Source organism: Chiloscyllium plagiosum, unplaced genomic scaffold (assembly GCF_037043375.1).
Source record: "Chiloscyllium plagiosum isolate Xiang-an unplaced genomic scaffold, Cpla_swu_hap1 HiC_scaffold_29, whole genome shotgun sequence".
In the NCBI taxonomy this organism is placed as follows: domain Eukaryota; kingdom Metazoa; phylum Chordata; class Chondrichthyes; order Orectolobiformes; family Hemiscylliidae; genus Chiloscyllium; species Chiloscyllium plagiosum.
Window position 1 is genome coordinate 83431207 of NW_028270167.1, and position 21632 is coordinate 83452838.

Here is a 21632-nt window from a genome sequence, read left to right on the forward strand (position 1 = left end):
TGTTTTTGTTTAAAAATGCAATTGATGCAAGAATAATATATTTTCCTCCATTGATTTTCTTGTAGAGACATTTTTTTTTAATTGTCACGATTCAATGTTGAGACACTTATGTCAGAGTCTGCAAAGGGGAGAGTGAGAGAGAAAGAAATTTTTTAAAAGCTGAAATGAAAGGAACTGGCGAGCAGAGGAGCTTCAACTGTAGTGTCTCACCCTGCCAACATCTTATTGGGTGAGGTGGAATGCAGACTAGTCAAGGAACAACCTGACACAGTCATACGCACAGAATTTTAGCTTACAATGTCCTAGACACCACCGTCACCATCCCTGTATATCCTGTCCCACCGGCAGGACATGGATGTAATAGAAGTGCTGGGACATGCAGGGTTATGGACTAAGATCTGCAGAATGTGATCAGTGTGATTTATTTAACATTTCTCCAGAATATTAAACTCCAGTACAATTTGAAAAGTTATTAGCGTCATCAGACTTGAACTACAAATGGCAGAAAAAAATTATCAGGAAGTTAAAGCACAGGTCGAGGCCACTTGGCCCATCCCATATGTGTTGACTGTAATAGAACTCCCCAGGCTTTACAGCTTTTTGTACTCACCATTGAAAGCAACAATTCCAGACTGTGAACTCTGCCCAATATGCTTTTATAATCTGTTTTATAAATGTATTTCTTTAACAGCAGCACACCTGGTTTCCTTGTTTCTTTCCCAGCCGTTACTCCATTCCCCGTGGCCTTGCGGGACGACCATTTCTGCTGTTTAATCTCTCCTGCTTTCCCCCGTGTGACAGACTGTCTTTTTGTCCTTGTGTCACCCCCACCTTGCTCACAACTTGTGACATTTCTGATGGTTCCCAGACCTCTGTAACTATCACTGCGCCCCCTGGGTCAATGGCGCGAGTTTATGTTCTCTTCCTCCTGAGATAATCAGAAATCTTTCCGGTTGCAGTTTCCCCCAGATTTTATTTTGAAAAGCAGAGCATTTTTGTCAGAGTCAAGTATTTGTGAGCCTTCATCCACAATTCCGAGCATTTGGATGTAATTTATGACCCTCCCACAGATGTGTAACGTTACTCGATTGCCTATGCTAACATGGCCGCAGTGTGCAATATAGGTGGGTTGGGCTAGCCATGGTTAATGTGGGGTTATGGGGGTAGGGTGGTTGAGCAGGTCATTGTAGACTCGATGGGCCAAATAGACTCTTTCTGCACCCACTGGATTCTGTGATTCTAACTAGTTGTGATTGTTGTCCCATTTTCCTCATGCCAGGTTCATTCAACTCAGACACATATGATTCTGTGGGTGCTCACTCACTCCTTCCCTTCAGTTTTACATCAATTTCACACTGTATGTGAGGGTGGGAATGGATTTGTAAATATAAATACTCTAACCAAAACCCCTCACAGGTCAGGAACTGTTTCTGCTACTTTCATCACTCACAAGGAACAGGAAAATAAAGGTTCCGTCACAAATCTTACAGGAACATAGCGGTTATAAACACCAGGAAGGGCTGAACAGCAGAAAACGCTTTTTGCAAGAAAAGGGGAGTCTCAGAGACAACCTGGTACAAGTAGAAAGCTTTGTGTCTGTGTTTTCAGAGATTTGTGGTTGAAATCATTGGGTTGGAAGCATGTTTCATATCCCCAGATCATCAAAGGTGCTATCTAAATTTGCATCTTTCTTTCTATCTGTCTGAGTTAACAATCAGATGGACAGGTCAGTGTCTGAGTGTCTTACCAAATCCCTGATTGAATGTCTCCCCCCACAATCTCAGGTGTGTCGCCACTCACTGGGTCACGGAGAAACTCTGCCGTTACAATGAGAACTGTCTTTGCTGTCAACTCTCCTCGTGCTTCCGCCTAATCCCAACTTCCCTTCATTAAATCCCAGCTGCCTCTAGTCCACCCACATGGACATGTTGAAGAGCATGACAGGAGAATGGATTGAAACCGAGAGTTCAATGCCAGAATGAAATAGAAAGAAGAAAATAAACGGGGATTGTGGATCCCAGGGGATACAGACTCCAGGATTAGTCCTTGTGGGCATTCCCGCAGTAATACAAGACAGCATTCCATGATGAGAGTTAAACGCGGGTGGCAGGAGAGGGAGCCACTGAACATGAGCAGGTTTAGTTCAAACACAGGAGGTTTGTTCAGTCAGTAACAGTGTGTTCGACATGGAGGTTACGTGAGCAGTGAGGGGAAATGTTGCCACAAGCTGCCGATGGATAACTTGCATTGGAACAGGAGGAGGCCATTCAGCCCCTCAACTCTGCTCTGCTATTCATGATGATCATAGCTGATGTGTGACCTAACGTACAACTTTCAAAACCCTCTAATTTCATCAATAAACTCCTCTGCAACACACAAGATGAGTATGGGAAAACTAAACATCTGCAAATGCTGGGAAATCAGAAACAAAATCAGAAATTGCTGGAAAAATGCAGTAGGTCTGGCAGCATCTGTGGAGAGTGAACCGTTCGCGTCCAGTGATCAGTCAGGTGACCAGCTGCAGCTGACCATTCTGCTGTTTCTGTAACACTCTCTGGAACAGGTTATGGTGCGGGGGGAATGAGATTGCCAATAACAACTGAGAAAACAGGAGGCCGTACTCAATCAGAATTAGGAATTCACTTACCCCTCCCAGCGGGACACTCACCGACACAGTCACACTGCGGAGAGGCCGCTCACCTGCCCCACGTATGGGAAGCGATTGACTCCATCTTACAATCTGCTGAGGCACCAGAGATGGCACAATGGATTTTGACCCTTCACCTGCTCCATGTGTGAGAAAGGATTCATTTAAATCTCTCCCCTGCGGAGACATTAGTGCATTCCCACTGGGGAGAGGCCATTCACCTGCTCAGTGTGTGGGAAAGGAATCACTCAGTCCTCTGGCCTGCTTCAACACCAGTGAACTCACTCTGGGGAAAAAAGTCATTCACTTGTTCCCTGTGTGTGGGGAGATTCACTCAAATGCAGGACCTGCAGAGTCTCCAGTGAGCCCACACAGGGGGAGAGCCCATTCAGATGGTCAGTGTGTGAGAAGGGATTCAGTAATTCATCCTGCCCCACTGATACCTCAGTGAGCCCAAACCACAGGAGAGCTCATTCAGATGCTCAGTGTGGGAGAAGCGATTCAGTGATTAATTGCTCCTGCTGAGACTCCAAGGAGCCCACACCAAGGAGAGGCCATCCAGTTGCTTAGTGTGGGAGAAGGGATTCAGTGATTCATCGCTCCTGCTGAGACTCCAAGGAGCCCACACCGAGGAGAGGCCATTAAGATGCTTAGTGTGGGAGAAGGGATTCAGTGATTCATCGCTCTTGCTGAGACTCCAAGGAGCCCACACCGAGGAGAGGCCATTCAGATGCTTAGTGTGGGATAAGGGATTCAGTGATTATTCCTGCCCCAGAGACTCCAGAGGGTTTACTCTGGGTAGGAGCTGTTCACCGCTCTGTGTGACAAGGGATTTGCTGCATCTTCAACACGATTGAGAGACCAGTGAGTGCTCACAGGGAAGTGGTCATACACCTACACCGTGTGGACTGCAGGATTCTCATTCTGATGTTACTGTCCATCAGAGTCAGGAGTGGACCTTGAACATGCTGACAATGCTGGAGTATTGATGTTGTTGTTGTTAACCACATTAACTGGGCTGGAGTTGACTGAACTTACATTGCCACTTTCTGAACCTCAGGATGCCTCTCTGGGCAGTAAGTCTCCACAAACAGCAATGTGACAAGGAGCAGGGATCATCTGTTTTGATTTAAATTGTGATTGTAGCACGGCTGCTTCACAGCCTTGGAGTCCAGCCTTGGCCAACAGCCTGTGTGGAGTTCCCACATTCTCCCCATGATAGTGTGTTTCCTCTCCAGCTGCTCTGGTTTCCTCCCACAGTCCAAAGATGTGCAGGTCAGGTGGATCAGTCGTGCTAAATTGTCCACAGTATACAGGATTGTGCAGACTAGGTGGATCAGCCATGGGAAATGCAGTGTTACAGTGAAAGAGTGCTCTGGGCATGATGTTCTTCAGATGGTCGGTGGGGTTTGATGGGCAAATGCTCTCCTTCCACACTGTAGGGATTTTATTCTATGATTGAGGATAAAGGCTACACAGCAGCGTGCCCTTGGAGGAGGAGCATGTGGTGTGCATCAGTGCTCTCGATGCCTTTAGAGGTGGGCATCGCAGGAGGTATAGTGCTTTATCTCCACCATTGCCCCCCTCCCCACAACTCTACCTTGACTTTGTCCCTTCTCATTCTGTCACTTGTAATGGTTTGCTTGGCCCGTAATGGGATTTGTTTATAAATATTCAATTGGTAACACAAATGGTTTACTGCTGGTGATTATATGTCTAGATTAGAGTGGTGCTGGAAAAGCATAGCAGGTCAGGCAGGATCCGAGGAGCCAGAAAATCAATGTTTTGGCAAAAGCCCTTTTCCAGCACCACTCTAATCTAGGCTCTGGTTTCCAGCATCTGCAGTCCTCACTTTTGCACTGCTGGTGATTATATGTTAGCCAAAAGCAAAATGGCGTAATGATGATTTTGATGGTGGGAAGGTTGCTGTGATAACATTTCTGGGTCGGAGAAATGGGGAAAAAGAACGCTTCACAGCTCACTGAGCGAGAACTGAAAAGCTGTTAAATCAAACCTCAGACAGGGAGGCAATATTTCCCTGGAGTTTGAGTAACTGGAAAGTGATGGTGCCCGGGAATAGACAGGATTTTGTTTTACAGGAGGTTGAAAGTTTTAAAATTGTTATATTCAGACAGTTCAATTTATTTTCTTTAATTTTATTTGCTGTGCAAAAAACTTTTACAACATTTTAAAGCCAAAATGTACAAACCTTGTGTTAAAGATAAATGTTAAATAAAATCCATCAAACCATCCCTCACTGAAAACTGTTGTGGAGGTGCAATCTCCTGGAGAATCCCTGCTCACTTCTTCCTACCCGGGTTCCATGAGTACATACATACCTGGGAGATAGCAGCAGGAGGCCATTCAGCCTTTCAATCCTGCTCCACCATTCAATGGGAAACAGCTGACCATTCAGCTCAGTCTCCTGTTCCTGCTGTGCTCCAATCCCCTTTCATGACTTTACCTCGAAGAACTATATCGAAGTCCTCCTTTGTCTTCACTGCCTTTTGTTCCAGTGATGTTGCTGTGTTACTGTGTGGGTGTAGGCAGGGGTAATGTGATGGTGCTGCCTCCTGGAGGATGTACTCAGCATCCCTCATCATCCTGCAGTAACATCAACCGGGGTTCAGCAACTAGAGATAGATACCATTTCCAGGATATGGGCATCACTGACTCAGCCAGCATTTATTCCCCATCTCTAGTTACCCTTGAGAACACGGTAGTGAGCTGCTGTCTTGAACCATTCGCAACCCATTTGGTGCAGAGAGACCGACAATGCTGGGAGGGAGAGTGTTGCAGGATTTTGGCTGAGTGATTCTCTATCTTTGGTTCTTCAAATGTTGTTAAACTTAATCACAATCTGCACATGATTTTGAGATTTCAGTCTGCAAATCTTCACCATCTCGCACCCTGTATAAAGGAATGTGTACAGATTAGAAATTCAGAACAGATAATTCTAATTTCTCAGGAATATTTTTCCCCTTTCTTCCCCCAAAGCTGTAACCCTCCAGCCCACTTACTCTCTCCCACCATTCTGACTCTACTATCCCTAATGTACACCCTCCGCATTCTCATGGAGTTGTTGATAAACAGATCTATGCCACTACTTCCCGTCCCTGGTCAGACTCTGCACCCTTTCTGGGTTCACTTCCTTTCCCTTCAGTTGCTGCAAGTCAATAATGTAACAGCAGAATGAAACAAAAGGAAACAGAAAGGGCCGTGGCAGATCCTGGACAGAAGAGGAACCTTCAGGCTGGGAGAATGGGTCACATCCTTCTTTGTTTCCCATTGGTCGATTCCCAGCATTACAATAAGTTGGGGATGGAACTTGGTTCCACGTGAGTGTGATGGCACTTTGACCCCCCCCCCCCCAACTGATCAATACTATAAGCAGATGTGCCCCTTCTCCACCCAATCACAGTGTGAATGCTTTCTGCTGGTTACCCAAAACACATGCTCCAAAACCCATCCACATTCTGTACATGTACAGTACCAGGTTTCCCTGCACACGTGTGATCCCTGCCTCAGGGATTGTGGGAGTTATAGTCCCCATGAAGCCTCTGGAGACCTGTTGCTGGAAAGTGAATGAAAAGTGTGGGGTGGAGGGTGTTGTGTATCCGATCCCCATTCAGACACACAGGACATGTGGGCTGTCACTGGGTTTTACTGAGACATCCGCTTAGAAAACTCGATTTCTGATGTAAGGAATATACATTCAGCCAATTGCGGGGTGGGGAGGTTAATAAGGGGCAGCAAATTTTAAGAGAGGTGTCTCAGTGGCTAGCACAGCGTCAGAGACCCGGGTTTGATTCCAGCCTGAGGCAACTGTGTGGAGTTTACACATTCTCCCTATGTCTGTGTTGGTTTCCTCTGGGTGTTCCGGTTTCTTTCCACAGTCCAAAGATGTGCAAGTTTGATGGTTTGGCCATGCTCAATTGCCCACAGGGTCCACGCATGTGCCAGTTAGACAATTAACAACAGGAAATGCAGGGTTACAGGGAATGGATGGGTCTGAATGGGATGCTCACTATAGGGTTGGCTTGGACTCGATGGATGAATACCCTGTTTCTGCACTATAGGAATTCTATTCTATTCTCATGAAGAAGAATGTACCTATCTCAATGTGTTCTGAATCTGTGGAATTCCCTATTCAAAATGCATTGGATGCCAGGGCAATGAGCAAACTTAATGAAAAGATACAGATGTTTAATTTGCAATGAGTTGAAAGGTGAGAGAGCGCAGGCAGGAAAATCCAGCTGAGAGCAAGGTGAGCTCAATCATCACCGTATTAAATGGTAGAGATGGTTCGAAGGGCTGCATTGCCTCTCCTGTGCCCAGTGCTTATCTTCTTACGGTAATAAGTGGAAAGCTGAATCCAAAACTCACCACCTTCAGAAAATGCAGGATACTCAGGTGGATTAGCATTCCAAACTTAGATAGTGAGGAAGCGAGTAGGAGATAATGATTTTGCAATTTTACACTGAGGGGAGACAGTGATTTATGGTGTTCGACTGTGCAGGACATTCACAGCGTCCAGAATACTCTGTTGGGAATATCTATCCTATACTTTACTACAAAGCCAAGGTCTTTGGCAATGAAACCCAAAACACCGCCTCCCCACGTAATCTGAAAAAAGACTTGAGAAGTCTGGTTGAATTTAGAACACACATAGAAAAAGGGAAGATTAAATCCAATCCCAAGATCCTGTGCTTAAACAAAGGAGACGATAATAGGATGAGGCAGGAGTTGGCTAATGTAGACTGGAAGCAAAGACTTTAGGGTGGGACAGTTGAAAGACAGTGGAGGAATATCAAAGCAATTTTTCAAAGTGCTCAGTAAAAACATATATCAGTGAAAAGGAAGGACTGTCGGAAAAGGAGTAATCTGCCATGGGTGGCTAAGGAAATAATGGAGTCTGTCAAATTGAAATAGAAGGCATACAAATTAGCAAAGACCAAGGAGAAACCAGGAGATTAGAAAAACTTCAAAGATCAACAGAAAGCTTGATGGGATCAGGGATAAAATGTAATGAGTAGCTATTCCCAGGGACAGAATAGCAGTTTACACTGCTGGAGGGGAACCTATTGTGTTGGGAACATATGGCCTCTGTAATTGTTGAAGCACTTAACTGTTACCATAGAGATAATCCTGATCAAGTTAAAAATCACAGCACACTCCAAAAACTTGTATTTCCAAATAAACCTGTTGGACTATAACCTGGTGATGTGTGGTTTTTAACTTTGTTGATCCCATCTCAACCCCGGCTCCTCCACATCAGAATCCCGATGGACAGCCCCACTGAAACTGAAGTGCCTGTCAGATACCTGACTGAGCCACGGGGGCGTGGGGGGAGGGGAGTGTGGTTTAACCACAAAGTGCTGAACTGAACTAGACTTTTTTAACTGCCATTGCCGTGGAGATAATACTGAGAGACAGCCTCCATTCAAAACCACAAACCACAAAGGTGTAAGAATGGGAGCGGCACATCGGACAGGCGGGGAGTTACCTGATGCTGCCTGGAGGTGTTCTGCATGTACACTATCCAGGTAACTGCCATGTTTCATCAATAAAGACTCCAAGAAGACCTCTCAGAGTTCTGTGCCTAGTTATTGCTATCCAGCAGGGTTCAGGAATATGAGGGCATAGCAGTCAGTCTTCACAGTGGAGGATACGAAGACCATGCCAGTAATTGATAAGGAGACTGAGGAAGGTGAGGACCTAGAAACAACAGTTATCATGAAAGAGTAAGAGCTGGGCAAGCTAATGGAGCTAAAGGTAGACAAGTCTCTTTGCCCTGATGGAATACATCCCAAGATACCAACAGAGTTAGGGGGAGAAATAGCAAATGCACTTAGTCATAGAATCCTACAGCAGAGACAGGCCCTTTGGCCCAAACTGGCCCATACTGACCAGAATGTCCATCCACGCTAACCCTATTTCCATGCACTTGGCTCATCTGCTTCTGAAACCTTCCTATCCATGTATTTGTCCAAATGCCCTTTAGATGTTGTTAACAGACCCGCCTCAACCACTTCCACTGACAGCTCAGTCTGTACACATACCACCCTCTGTGTAGAACAGTTGCCCCTCAGCTTCCCTTTTAGTCTTTCTCCTCTAACCTTAAACTGATACCCTCCAGTCCTTAGTACCCTGGGAAAAAGACTGAGTGCATTCACCTTACCCAGGCCTTATACACTTATTTAATATATTCCCCCTCGGTTTCCTCTGCTATAAACAAAACGTCCTCGCTTTTCTAACCTCTCCCTGTAAGTCAGACCCCTGAGACCTGGCATCATCCTTGTAAATTTCTTCGGCACCTTTCCAGTTTAATAACTAAAACCTACACTGCATCCATCACATTTCCCGTGTTTCCCCACGGCGCTGGAACTGACGTGACAACACCAATGGATTACAATCCATGATCGATAATTTACTCCGTTACAACAATCCCATTTTCACAGGTTTTTTCCATGATGCAGGAATCCTTTTGTCTTTCTGGTTTCATGGTAAATTGCCCTCATACAAAACCAATCTGTGGCTTAACTATTCCTGGGAAATGTGCCATGATTTTTTAGACTTTCAAAAACCAAATGAAATTTCTCTCCACAGTCCCCACGCTAACATGGACTTCGCTGTCTCAGTACTTTTTCCAGTCACGCTGACATTTGAAATATTCGTCCACAGGCAGAATGCACACATTTCCGTCCAGATGAAAAGGCCAATGATATCCAGATCGGCACGGATCCAGTAACTATCAAAACTGAACATGAAATTCAATGTGAATTTCTCAACTACAAATTCCCCCTTTCAGTACTCTACAACAGAGAAAACAAAAAAAGTGCTGGAGATCCTCAGCAGGTCTGGCAGCATCTGAAATGGTGACAGATGCAGGAAACATTGCAGCCTTGAAGAAGTGTTCAGATGATTTCACCAGGTATATGCGCTTGATGACCGGTATGGAGAAGATGGAGGCATTGTGTTCAACAGTTTTATACCAGAGACTCTGAACCCATTTTATTCCGTGTTTCTCTGAGATTCCCTCTTTTCAGAAGCAGGCAGGAGTGGGAAGCAGTGGAGAATGTAAATGATGTGTGACCTTCCTAGTGAGAGGATTCGAGTACCGGAACAGGGATCCCTTTCTGGAAGGGCCTTGGTGAGACCACACCTGGAGTACTGGGTGTACCTTTGTTCCCCTTTCCCAAGGGGAGCTAGCCTGGTTATTGAGAGAGAGAGTAAAGGAGGGTCACCAGCCTGAGTCCTGGGATGTGTAGATAGTTAAGAGCTGCAGATGCTGGAAGTCAGAGTTTATACAATGTTGATCTGGGGAAGTGCAGCAGGGCAGGCAGCATCAGAGGGGCAGGAAAGTTGATGTTTTGGGTCAGGACAGTTTGTCAGTCTGAATGAATAGTCCTGACCCGAAACATCAATGTTCCTGCCCCATCGTATCCATGCTGGTCATCAAACGCCTATTTATTCTAGTCCCACGTTCTGGCACTCCGTGTAACATCTTGGTGTGATCATCTAAACACTTCTGCAAGGCTGCAATGTTTCCTGCACCTGTCACCATTTCAGATGCTGACAGACTTGCTGAGGATGTCCAGCAATTTATGTTCTTATTGTAGATTTCCACCGTTTTGCTGAAGCACAAAGTCATAGACATGTATACAGTTCCATATTTGGTTGACTCACATTTCTGAGAGGACTGATGGCTGAAGAGGGACTCAATCCTCGTTTAATCCTCCTTTTCTTTGGCTTTCTGAGCTGCTGACTACATCACTAACATTCTACCTCCCATTCCCTGACCTGAATCTGACCCATCTAAGCCGACACTTTAGTTCCCAACCCCCTGCCAGACTAGTTAAAACCTCACCAATGGAACTGCAAAAGCCCCCATCAGATTTGTCTCAGCTCTGCCCAGGGGTAACCGGTCAGGCTGGTATAGGACCCACCCAGAAACAGTCCCAGTGCCTGAAGAATCTAAACCTTTCTCTGGTACACCATTTCCCCAGCCACACATCCAGCTGATCTACCCTCTTATTCCTGCTCTCACGAGCACATGGCACTGGGAGTAAGTCTGACCTTATTACATTTCAGGATCTACATTTTAATGCATCTCTGCTCTCCCTATATCTAGCTTTCAGGCCCTCATCCCCCTGTTTAGCGATGTCGTTGGTATCTGTGTGTTCCACCACCACGGGCGGTTTAACTCCAACTCCAGAAAGTCCTGCAGCTGCCCCATGATATTGCGGATCCTAGCTTTATGGAGGTAACATACCATCCTGGATTCATGTCTGTGGTCCGCCCGAACCCTGAGCATTGAATCCCCTGTTACTATAGCCGTGTTTCCTCTCTTTCCTCCCGCTCTGTGCAGCGGAGCTCTCTGTGGTGGCATGACCCTAGCTGGTGCTGATTTCCCGAGAGGCCACCCCACCCATTCCAGCCCTTACAGATTCCCAAGCGGGATACAGCATCTGTATGAGAAGGGGATGACCACTGGGGACTCGTACACCCGCTTCCTGAGCCTTTTACCTGATCTGATGGTCACCCATTCCCTTTCTGCCTGTGTAGCCCTCACCTGCAGTGTGACTAACTCACTAAACATGCTGTCCATAACATTCTCAGATTCTCCACAGTGAGTCCACTCACAGCTCCAGGTCTGAAAAGCAGTTTCCCAGTAACTGCAGATGAACACACTTGCAGCACACATCGCCGTCAGGCACACTGGAAGCGTCTCTTATTTCCCACACTGTACAAGAGGACCACACCACGGGTCTGAGGTGCCATATCACAACATCTCTCTACATTTATCTCGTTACTCCCATTAAGAAAATTTAAATGAGTGTGCAACCTTCCTTCACTTCAAACATGTACATTATAATAAAAAAAAACTTTACTTCAGCAGATATGTCATACTTTAAAAACTTAAATACTCCGCAGGTATCACTGAGAAATTGGCTGTTCCCATTGGGGCCACGTGAATTACTGAATGGCCTGAACTAAACTTGAGTTTCAGCTTCACCTTCTCTCAGTCTCACCTCACTCTGTTTACACCCAACTCCAAAACACTCTCATTGAGCCAAGCAGCACTCTCAGTACAGCCTTGTCATTTTCAATGTCTGCTCACACCGACACTGCCCTCAGCCTCCTGTACTGTTCTAATGCATCTCAATGGGAGCTCAGGAACAGCATCTCATCTTTCAGTTCAGCCCTTTGCAACCCCAGAGTCAACATGGACTTCAGCAGTTTCTGGATGAACAGACAGTTGTCAGAATCTGGAATGTTCCACCTGAAATGGTGCTGGAATTTGAGTCCACAAGGAAATCCAATGAGAAGCTTGCAGGGAATTGGAAGTAGAGGATTTACAGGTTAACATCATGAAATGGGTGACTGGGACTAAATCTGGCATTTGGATAAATCTGTGCTCTCTCTCAGGCCAATACCTCCTTCCACAGCTGCAGGGCCAAGAATTGAACACATACCCAAAGGGTGATCTGACCATGAACTTGAACATCTTTCTGCTTTTTGCTTGACAAAACTATTGGTGATATTTTCCCAGACTGAACAAACCTTTCTCGTTCCACAGTTAAATGCCAATGATATTCAGATCGTGATTATTCCGTGGACTGTAGAAACTTGTTTTTGAGATCCCAGTCTCAATTATTCTCAATTAATATCCTATAAAATGAATTCGCAAAACAAAGCTCACAATCAGTGCAAGGTGAATAGTGAAGGCGAACACTTCTCTTGGTATGTGTTTGATGTGTAAACACTCCTCTTGAAATCACCCCGCCCCCCCCCCCAAAAAGAGGACATGTGCATGCGCCTTGCTGTACCTTACCCCAAATAAAGATGGCGGCCATAACCCAGGACCTCTCACTGCCTGAGGCCCACAGCTGTTTTCCTCTTTGCTGCAAATGTGGGACCAAGATTTTCTAATTCAGATTAACAACCTGCACAGAGAATGACTAAACCCTCCCAGTCTGCACTGATACATCTCATCCGGTTTCTGCTGCCACTCTCCCCTTTCCGCCTCCTGCAAACACCAAGGGTCATCACGGGTTCTGTGACCCTTCATTAGAACCGAAAACAGCTGGGAAACGATCCCTATAGCGTGGAAACGGTCTCTTCGGGCCAACAATTACACACCCACCCTCCGAAGTTCATTTCACCCAGACCCATTCCCCTCCCTATTACTCTCCATTTCCCCAGACTAATGCACATCCCTGAACACTACGGGAAATTTAGCTGGGCCAATTCACTGAACCTGCACATCTTTGGACTAGAGGAGATAGGGGTTAAAGAGTAAATAATAGGTGGGTCAGAGTGCAAAGAGAGACAGGAACATTTGTAAAGACAAAGGAGTGAATAACGATCTGGTGGGAGGGTGGAAAGCTGTTAGTGGACGAGACAGGAACCTGGTAGCATCTGAGTGGCGGTGGTGGAAATGGTGACTGATGAGTTACATTGTGGCTGCAAAAAGGTCCCTGAGCTTCAAGTTGCCAGTCACGTTAACACACAAGACTGTTCCCTGTCCAACATCTCTGTCTCATGCTTACTGCAGTGTTCCAGTGAAGTTTGATACAAGCTGGCAGAACACTCCAGAACATACCAAATGGTCTCCTATTTCAAGGACTGCAATTTCCCCTCTCGTGTATCTCCTCCCCTTCCCACACCACTGCCCTTGAACACCACCCTTCCAACCCCAACAAGGATGGGATCCCCCCACTCCTCACCTTCCACCCAGATACAACACATCATCCTCTGCCATTTCCACCACCTACAATCAGACCCCACCAGAGATATATTTCCCTTCCCTCCCCTTTCAGCATTCCACAGAGACCATTCCCTCTGTGACTTCCTCGTTAGGTCTACGTTCCCCACAACCCATCCTCCACTCCCAGCACCTTCGCTTGCCACTGCAAGTAGTGTAAAACCTGTGCCCATACCTCCCCCTCACCTCCATCCAAGGCACCAAAGGATCCTCCCACATCCAGCAGAGAATTCCCTGCCCACCCAAACACCTCAACTATTCTGTCCTTTGCTCTCACCGTGGTCTCCTCTACACTGGGGAGTCAGGACCCCAACTTGTGGAATATTTCAGGGAATATTTCTGGGACACATGCACCAACCAACCCCACCACCTTGTGGCCGACCACTTCAGCTACATCCCCTCCGCCGCCACGCTGCCAAGGACATGCAAGTCCTGGGTGTCCTCCACGCCCAAATCCGAGCCACCCGACGCCTGGAGGAAGAACACCTCATCTTCTACCTTGGAACCTTTCAACCACACGGCATCAAGGTTTCCTCATCTCCTCTCCCCCACCTTATCACAGATTCAACCCTCCAACTCGGCACTGGCCTCCTGAACTGTCCCACCTGTCCATCTTAGAACATAGAACATAGAACATAGAAGAATACAGCGCAGTACAGGCCCTTTGGCCCTCGATGTTGCGCCGATCCAAGCCCACCTAACCTATACTAACCCACTATCCTCCATATACCTATCCAATGCCCGCTTAAATGCCCATAAAGAGGGAGAGTCCACCACTGCTACTGGCAGTGCATTCCATGAACTTACGACTCGCTGAGTGAAGAACCTACCCCTAACTTCAGTCCTATATCTACCCCCCCTTAATTTAAAGCTATGCCCCCTTGTAATACCCGACTCCATACGCGGGAAAAGGTTCACACTGTCAACCCTATCTAACCCCCTAATCATCTTGTACACCTCAATCAAGTCACCCCTAAACCTTCTTTTCTCTAATGAAAACAGCCCCAAGTGTCTCAGTCTTTCCTCATACGATCTTCCTTCCATACCAGGCAACATCCTGGTAAACCTCCTCTGCACCCGTTCCAGTGCCTCCACATCCTTCCTATAGTATGGCGACCAAAGCTGCACACAATATTCCAGATGCGGCCGCACCAGAGTCTTATACAACTGCATCATGACCTCAGGACTCCGGAACTCAATTCCTCTACCAATAAAAGCCAGTACGCCATATGCCTTCCTCACCGCACTATTTACCTGGGTGGCAACTTTCAGAGATCTGTGTACATGGACACCAAGATGCTCATCCACACTACCAAGTATCCGACCATTAGCCCAGTACCCCATCTTTTTGTTATTCTTCCCAAAGTGAATCTCCTCACATTTAGCTACATTGAATTCCATTTGCCACCTTTCTGCCCAGCTCTGCAGCTTCTCTATATCCTGCTGTAACCTGCCAGATCCTTCCTCACTGTCAACAACTCCTCCGACTTTCGTATCATCCGCAAACTTGCTCACCCAACCTTCTAACCCCTCTTCCAGGTCATTTATAAAAATGACAAACAGCAATGGTCCCAAAACAGATCCTTGCGGAACACCGCTAGTGACGGCACTCCATGAAGAAACTTTGCCATCAACTACTACCCTCTGTCTTCTTCCATCCAGCCAATTCCTAATCCAAACCTTCAACTCACCCACAATGCCATATCTCCGTATTTTCTGCAGTAGCCTACCATGGGGAACCTTATCAAACGCCTTACTAAAATCCATATATACCACATCTACCGCTTTCCCCTCATCAACCTCCTTCGTCACCTTTTCAAAGAATTCAATAAGGTTTGTGAGGCACGACCTGCCCTTCACAAAACCATGCTGACTATCTTCCTTCCCAATTATCCATTCCACCCTCTCACCACTTCCCCATCTACATCTACCTAGTCTCTTCGTAGCTCTCTTCTCCCCAACCCCAAACACCCCTCCCTATTTATCTCTCAGCCCTCTTCCCCCAACTCCCACATTCTGATGAAGTGCTTACATGCCCAATATGTCAATTTTCCTGCTCCTTGGATGCTGCCTGACCTGCTGTGCTTTTCCAGCGCCACAGCTGGAAGAACAACACCTCATCCCCCAGTAGGGGACCCTACAATCCTCTGGCTTCAACATCAAATTCAATAATTTTAGGTCCTGAACTCTCCCACGTCCTAGTGTATTTGCCCCTTACCCCACACACCAGGCCTTGTTATGACATAGCCTGGCATTACACACTACCTATGGTTAGCCACTAACAGTCTCCATAAACAGCTATTCACCCTCCCCCTCAGATCGTTATCCACTCTTTTTGTCCAATTGCTCTTATCTCTCTCTTTGGACTCTATTCCCCCCATCACTTACTGCTTAACCCCTACCTTCTGCATAAAAACCAACATTTTTTCTCAGTAGCATCCGTTCCTGAGGATCTGTCACCGAATCCAAAATGCGAACCGATTTCACTTCACAGATGCTGCCAGATCTGCTGAGCTTTTCCAGTACTTTCAGTTGTTGTGTGTGATTTACAGCATCCACAGTTCTTTCAATTTACCCGGAGTATCTAATTCAGGTCTAGCAGACTGAAACAGTGTTTATCAACCCTCCCAAGTACACACTAACTCCATCTCTCTCCCACTCCCTTCACACTTCAGGAAGGCCTGTGCCCGAAACGTCGAATCTCCTGTTCCCTGGATGCTGCCTGACCTGCTGTGCTGTTCCAGCAATAAAGTTTCAACTTTGATCTCCAGCATCTGCAGACCTCACTTTCTCCTTCCAGCTCATTCCATACACATACCACGTTCAGCTTGAAATTTTGCCCGTAATATCCCTTTTCAATCTTTTCCCTCACGCCTGTGCTTTCTAGTTTTGGACTCACCTAAACAGGAATAAGACCGTGGCTGTTTACCCTATCCATGCTCCTAACGATTTTATCAACCTCTATGGTCATCTCTCAGCATCCGATTCTCCAGTGAAAACAGCCTCAGTCTATTCAGCCTCTCCCTATAGCTCAATCCCTCAACCCTGACAACATCTTTGCATCTTTTCTGAATCCTTTCAAGTTTCACAATATCATTCCATTAGCGGCGAGACCAGGACTGAAAGCAGAATTCCAGAAGTGGTTGAATGAATGTCCTGTACAGCCGCAAAATGACGTCATAACTCCTGTACTCAATGCACAGACTAATAAAGGCAAGTACATCAAACACTTTCTTCACTACCCGGCCTAGCTATGATTCCACTTTCAAGGAACTATGAAACTACACTCCAAGGTTTCTTTGTTCAGCAACACTCCCCAGGACCTTCCCATTAAGTGTATAAGTCCCACCCTGATTTGCTTTTCAAAAATGCAGAACCTCACATTTATCTAAATTAAACTTCATCTGCCACTCCTCAGCCCATTTGATCAGAGTCTCATTGTACTCTCAGGTAACTTTGCTGTCCATTGCACCTCCAATTTTGGTGCCTATTGTAAACCTACTAACCATAGCTCCTATATTCACATAGAAATCATTTATATAAATGGCAAAAAGCAGTGGACCCAGCACCCAGCCTGACAGCATATTGCTCATCACAGGCTTCCAGTCCAAAAAGCACCCTCCACTATGACACTGACTGCTCAGCAAGGTTACAGCTCATGGCATACAGGGAGAACTAACCATTTGGATACAGAACTGGCTCAAAGGCAGAAGACAGAGGGCGGTGATGGAGGGTTGCTTTTCAGACTGGAGGCCTGTGACGAGTGCAGTGTTACAAGGATCCACTACCTTTCATCATTTATATCAATAACTTGGAATGTGAACATAGAAGGTATAGTTAGTGAGATGACACCAAAACAGGAGGTTAGTGGACAGTGAAAAAGATTACCTCAGAGTACAATGGGATCTTGATCAGATGGGCGAATGGGCTGAGGACTGGCATTTTGGGAAAGCAAATCTTAGCAGGATTTATACACTTAATGGTAAGGTCCTGAGGAGTGTTACTGAACAAAGAGACTTTGGAGTGCAGGTAGATAGGATAGTGAAGGCGGCATTTGGTATTCTTTCCTTTATCGGACAAAGTATTGAGTACAGGAGTTATGAAATCATGTTGTGGCTGTACAGGACATTGGTTAGGCCACTTTTGGAACGTTGCATATAAATCTGGTCTCCCTCCTATTGGAAGGATATTGTGAAATTTGAAAGGGTTCAGAAAAGATTTATAAGAACGTTGCCAGGGTTGGAGGATTTGAGCTAGGCTGGGGGTTGAATAGAGGTTGAATAGACTGGGGCTGTTTTCCCTGCAGCGTCGGAGACTGAGAGGTGATCTTATCTATGTGTATAAAAACATGAGGTGCATGGATAGGATAAATAGACAAAGGTTTTTTCCCTAGCGTGGGGGATCCCAGCACTAGAGGGCATAGGTTTATGGTATGAGGGGAAAGACTTTAAAGAGACTTGAGAGGCAATGTTTTCACACAGAGGGTGGTACGTGTATGGAGTGAGCTGCCAGAGGAAGTGGTGGAGGCCATTACGATTGCAACATTTAAATGTGTTTTTGAATAGGAAGGATTATGGGCCGGGTGCTGACAGGTGGGACTAGATTGCGTTGGGATATCTGATCAGCATGTACTGGTTGGACCGACAGGTCTCTGTTTCTGTGCTGTCCATCTATGACTCTTTGACCTTCCAGCCAATTCCGTAGTCAAACAGCTAGTTCCGCCAGAATTCTATGGTGTTAAACCTGCTAACCAGTGTGTTATGTGAAACTTTGTGTCTTTCTCAAGTCCAAGCTTATGATTTCAATGCACAAAGCCATGCGGACTCTCCCTAATCATTTCTTGTTTTTCCAATGGCATGTAAATCCTGTCCCTGAGAATCCCTTCCAACAGCTTCTCTGCCACTGACTTCAGGCTCACTGGTCTATAGTTCCCTGGCTTTTCCTTACCACCTTTCTAAAATAATGGCACCAGTCTTCCAGCACCTCACCTGTGGCGATCGATGATACAAATATCGCAGAGAGGGGCCCAGCAAAAGCTTCCCTAATTACCCACAAAGTTCTGGGATACACCTGATCAGATTCCAGGGATTTATCCACCTTTATGCATTTTAAGACATCCAGTACCTCTTCCTCTGTAATATGTACACTTGCCAAGTTATCACTATTTATTTCTCCAACTTCTCTAACTTCCATATCCCCTTTCAGTAAAAACTGACATGAAATACTTACAGAATCTCTCTCACCTCCTGCTGTTCCATAGACAGTCTTGTTGATATTCTCTGCCTAGTTATTCTTTTGTCTTTAGTGTATTTGTAGATTCTCTTTGGATTCTCCTTAAACCTATTTCCCAAAGCTATCCCATATCCCCTTTTTTGCCTCCTGGTTTCCTGCGAGTATACTCCTACTGCCCTTATAGTCCTCTAGGGATTCACACAAACACAGTGCTCTGTACCTGCCATATCCTTTCTTCATTTTCTTGAACAGAGCCTCAATTTCGCAGGTCATGCAGCATTCTCGACGCCACCCAGCCTTGGCCTTAACAGGAACATACTGTCTGTGTACTCTCATTGTCACAGGCCTATGGAGGTAATGGCAGATGAGGACAGAGAAACAATCATTTATCAGTAAAGAGGTAGTGTTGGGAAAGCTAAAAACTCATCCTTATCTCTATAATTCCTCTCTAGCCTCAGAACTATCACTATCTCTGCATCAAAAACATCTCAATCTCTGCAACATCCTCCAATCTCTAATCTCCTCCAGTCTCAACACCCGATCTTTAATCATGTCCACCCTCACAAATCTCTGTGATGTGCCTTTCTTTAATTCCAGCCTTCAGGATAACCCATTTTTATTTCAGATTCCTGCATCCAGAACTCCACAACGTCCCGCTTAACCTCTGTCACATTTTCCTCCAAAAAACATTAATCAATCACGTATCATCTATTCTAATATCACCTTCTCTGACCTGGTTTCTATTGTGGCTTGAAATATTCCTATATTACGCGTCTGTGGTCGACATGACAGAAAACGGTTTTGTGGTCCATTGGGTTTATGCTGTAAAGAAATCTCCCAGCTAACTATTTTAATCCCATTTTCCAGCACAGAGCCCATAGACCTGTCAGCTTTGGCCTTGCAAGTGTGTTCCTAAATAGATTTTAAATGCCATCGGGATTTCTGTCTCTCACTCTCTTCCAGACAGTGAGGTTTAGTGCAACTGTTGCTCAATGCTATCACCCACAGGGTTCAGAGCAGCTGGGTCTGTGCGCCAACTAGGGTGGATCAAGGATTGGGGGATTTTAGTTGCAGAATTTGTGGGACTTTTTTAACATTAATTGTTCACGTGACATGTGTGTTGCTAATACACATCAAGAATAACCATCCACAATTACTGGACTCTCCTTTTCAATCTCTCCCCTTGCTTGCGCTGTTGTAATATTCAGGTTAACCACTACCAGACATCTCTCTCTAATGAGAGAGCAGCCCTATGGTCGGGTCGGACAATGCTGACTTGATCTTTTACACAGTGATGCCACTGTGCCTCGAGGGTGGGGAGAGGGAATGCTGAAGGTGGTGGATGGGAAACCACTCAGGTACAGTGCTTTATCCTGGAGGATGTTCACTTTCTTTAATGTTGTTGGGGGTGGGGGTGGGGGGTGCACTGATGCAGGCAAGTGGATAATGTTCCAACACAACCCTGATGTGTACCTTATAGAGAGCAAACAGACATTGGGGAATCAGCGGTTTGGAAAAACTGAGATTGTTCTCCTTGTAGCAAAGGAAATTTGGGGAGCTGTGACAAAGCGGTTTACAAAAGTTACACGTTATAATAATAAACCTTACACCCATCAGCTCATTATACAAGGATTACAGGACACATGTTGAAGATTTGGGAAGATCTGTTGAGAGGATGGTTTGATTCAAAGGAGAACTTTGATTCAGCAAATGGTATTGATCTGGAACACAATACTCACACACAATATGAATATCCATGTCCTGATGAATTGAGTAATTCTGTCAGAGTTTGACGTTACAATGACTGAGATTACCATCTGAATATCTGCCTGTAATACAAGTTTATAAAATCCGTCACTGTCAGTTCAAGTTTGAAACTCATACTATCCCCTCCTCCTGGCCCAGGATGACTGTACACATTACCCCTGGTGGAGGTTAGCAGGAACTTCAAGGGCAAAGCTATGTGGGTTTCTTTGAGTTTCCACCTTGGGACTTCATGTGACCGAACATAGGACAGAATGTCCCAAGATTCAGTGAGATGTGGAGAGCAGGATTTGCTTCCTTTTCTTTCCTTCCATTCTGTCGCTGTGCCTCCTCAATAAGACTTGGGGTGTGAAAGGCTCATGCAGCTTGATGGGCAAGATGTCTCCATTCTGACCAATGGGCAGCAAGTTCCTCCCAGTCATGAAACAGAGTTTCCCTGAAAGATCGCAACTGTGCATGCTTCCCACTGCCCAGTGCTCACAGGACATGTTTCGAATAATGAGGGGGGAAATCTCCTAGAAAAGGCATAACAGGAAAGTTCCAAAAGGATTATAAACAGCTTACAGAGAGATATTCACGGGAAACGTGGGCAACAAGTTGGCAAATAGAGTATAACTTGGGATAAACTGTAGAAAGCAGCACCACAAAGGGACTGGGGGAAAATGAGCAGGAAACAGAAAGCTAGCACACAATTACAACATTGAATCAGGAAGGGGAATGGAATGCTGTCCCTTATTTCAAAGAGTTTGCCATATAAGAATTTGGAGTATATACCTTAGGGCAACTAAACAAATGGCGAGTGAGACCACATCTGGTGTAACGTGAACAGATTTGGTCGCTTTAGTTAACGAAATAGAGTAGTTTATTGGAGGCATTTCAGAGAAGATCCATTGGGATGATTCCTGTTTTGAAGGGATTATCCTGTAAGCAAAGGCTGACTAAGTTGAGAATCTACTCACTGGACTTTGGAAGAATGAGAGGTGATCTCTTTGAAACATACAGGATTCTGTCGAGGTTTGACAGGGTAAATGTGGAGAGGATGTGTCCCATTACGGGTGAGTCTTGAACCAGATTCTGGGTCAGTCGCGGAATCAAGGGTTCTGTTTCAGATTTGTCAAGTTAAAGGCAAAACCGACACAGGTTAGGGTTTCAGTAGCAATAGAGCTGGGGTGAGAAGGAGACAAGCAACGTTTTAGAGATTGGAATTCCTGGTGTTTG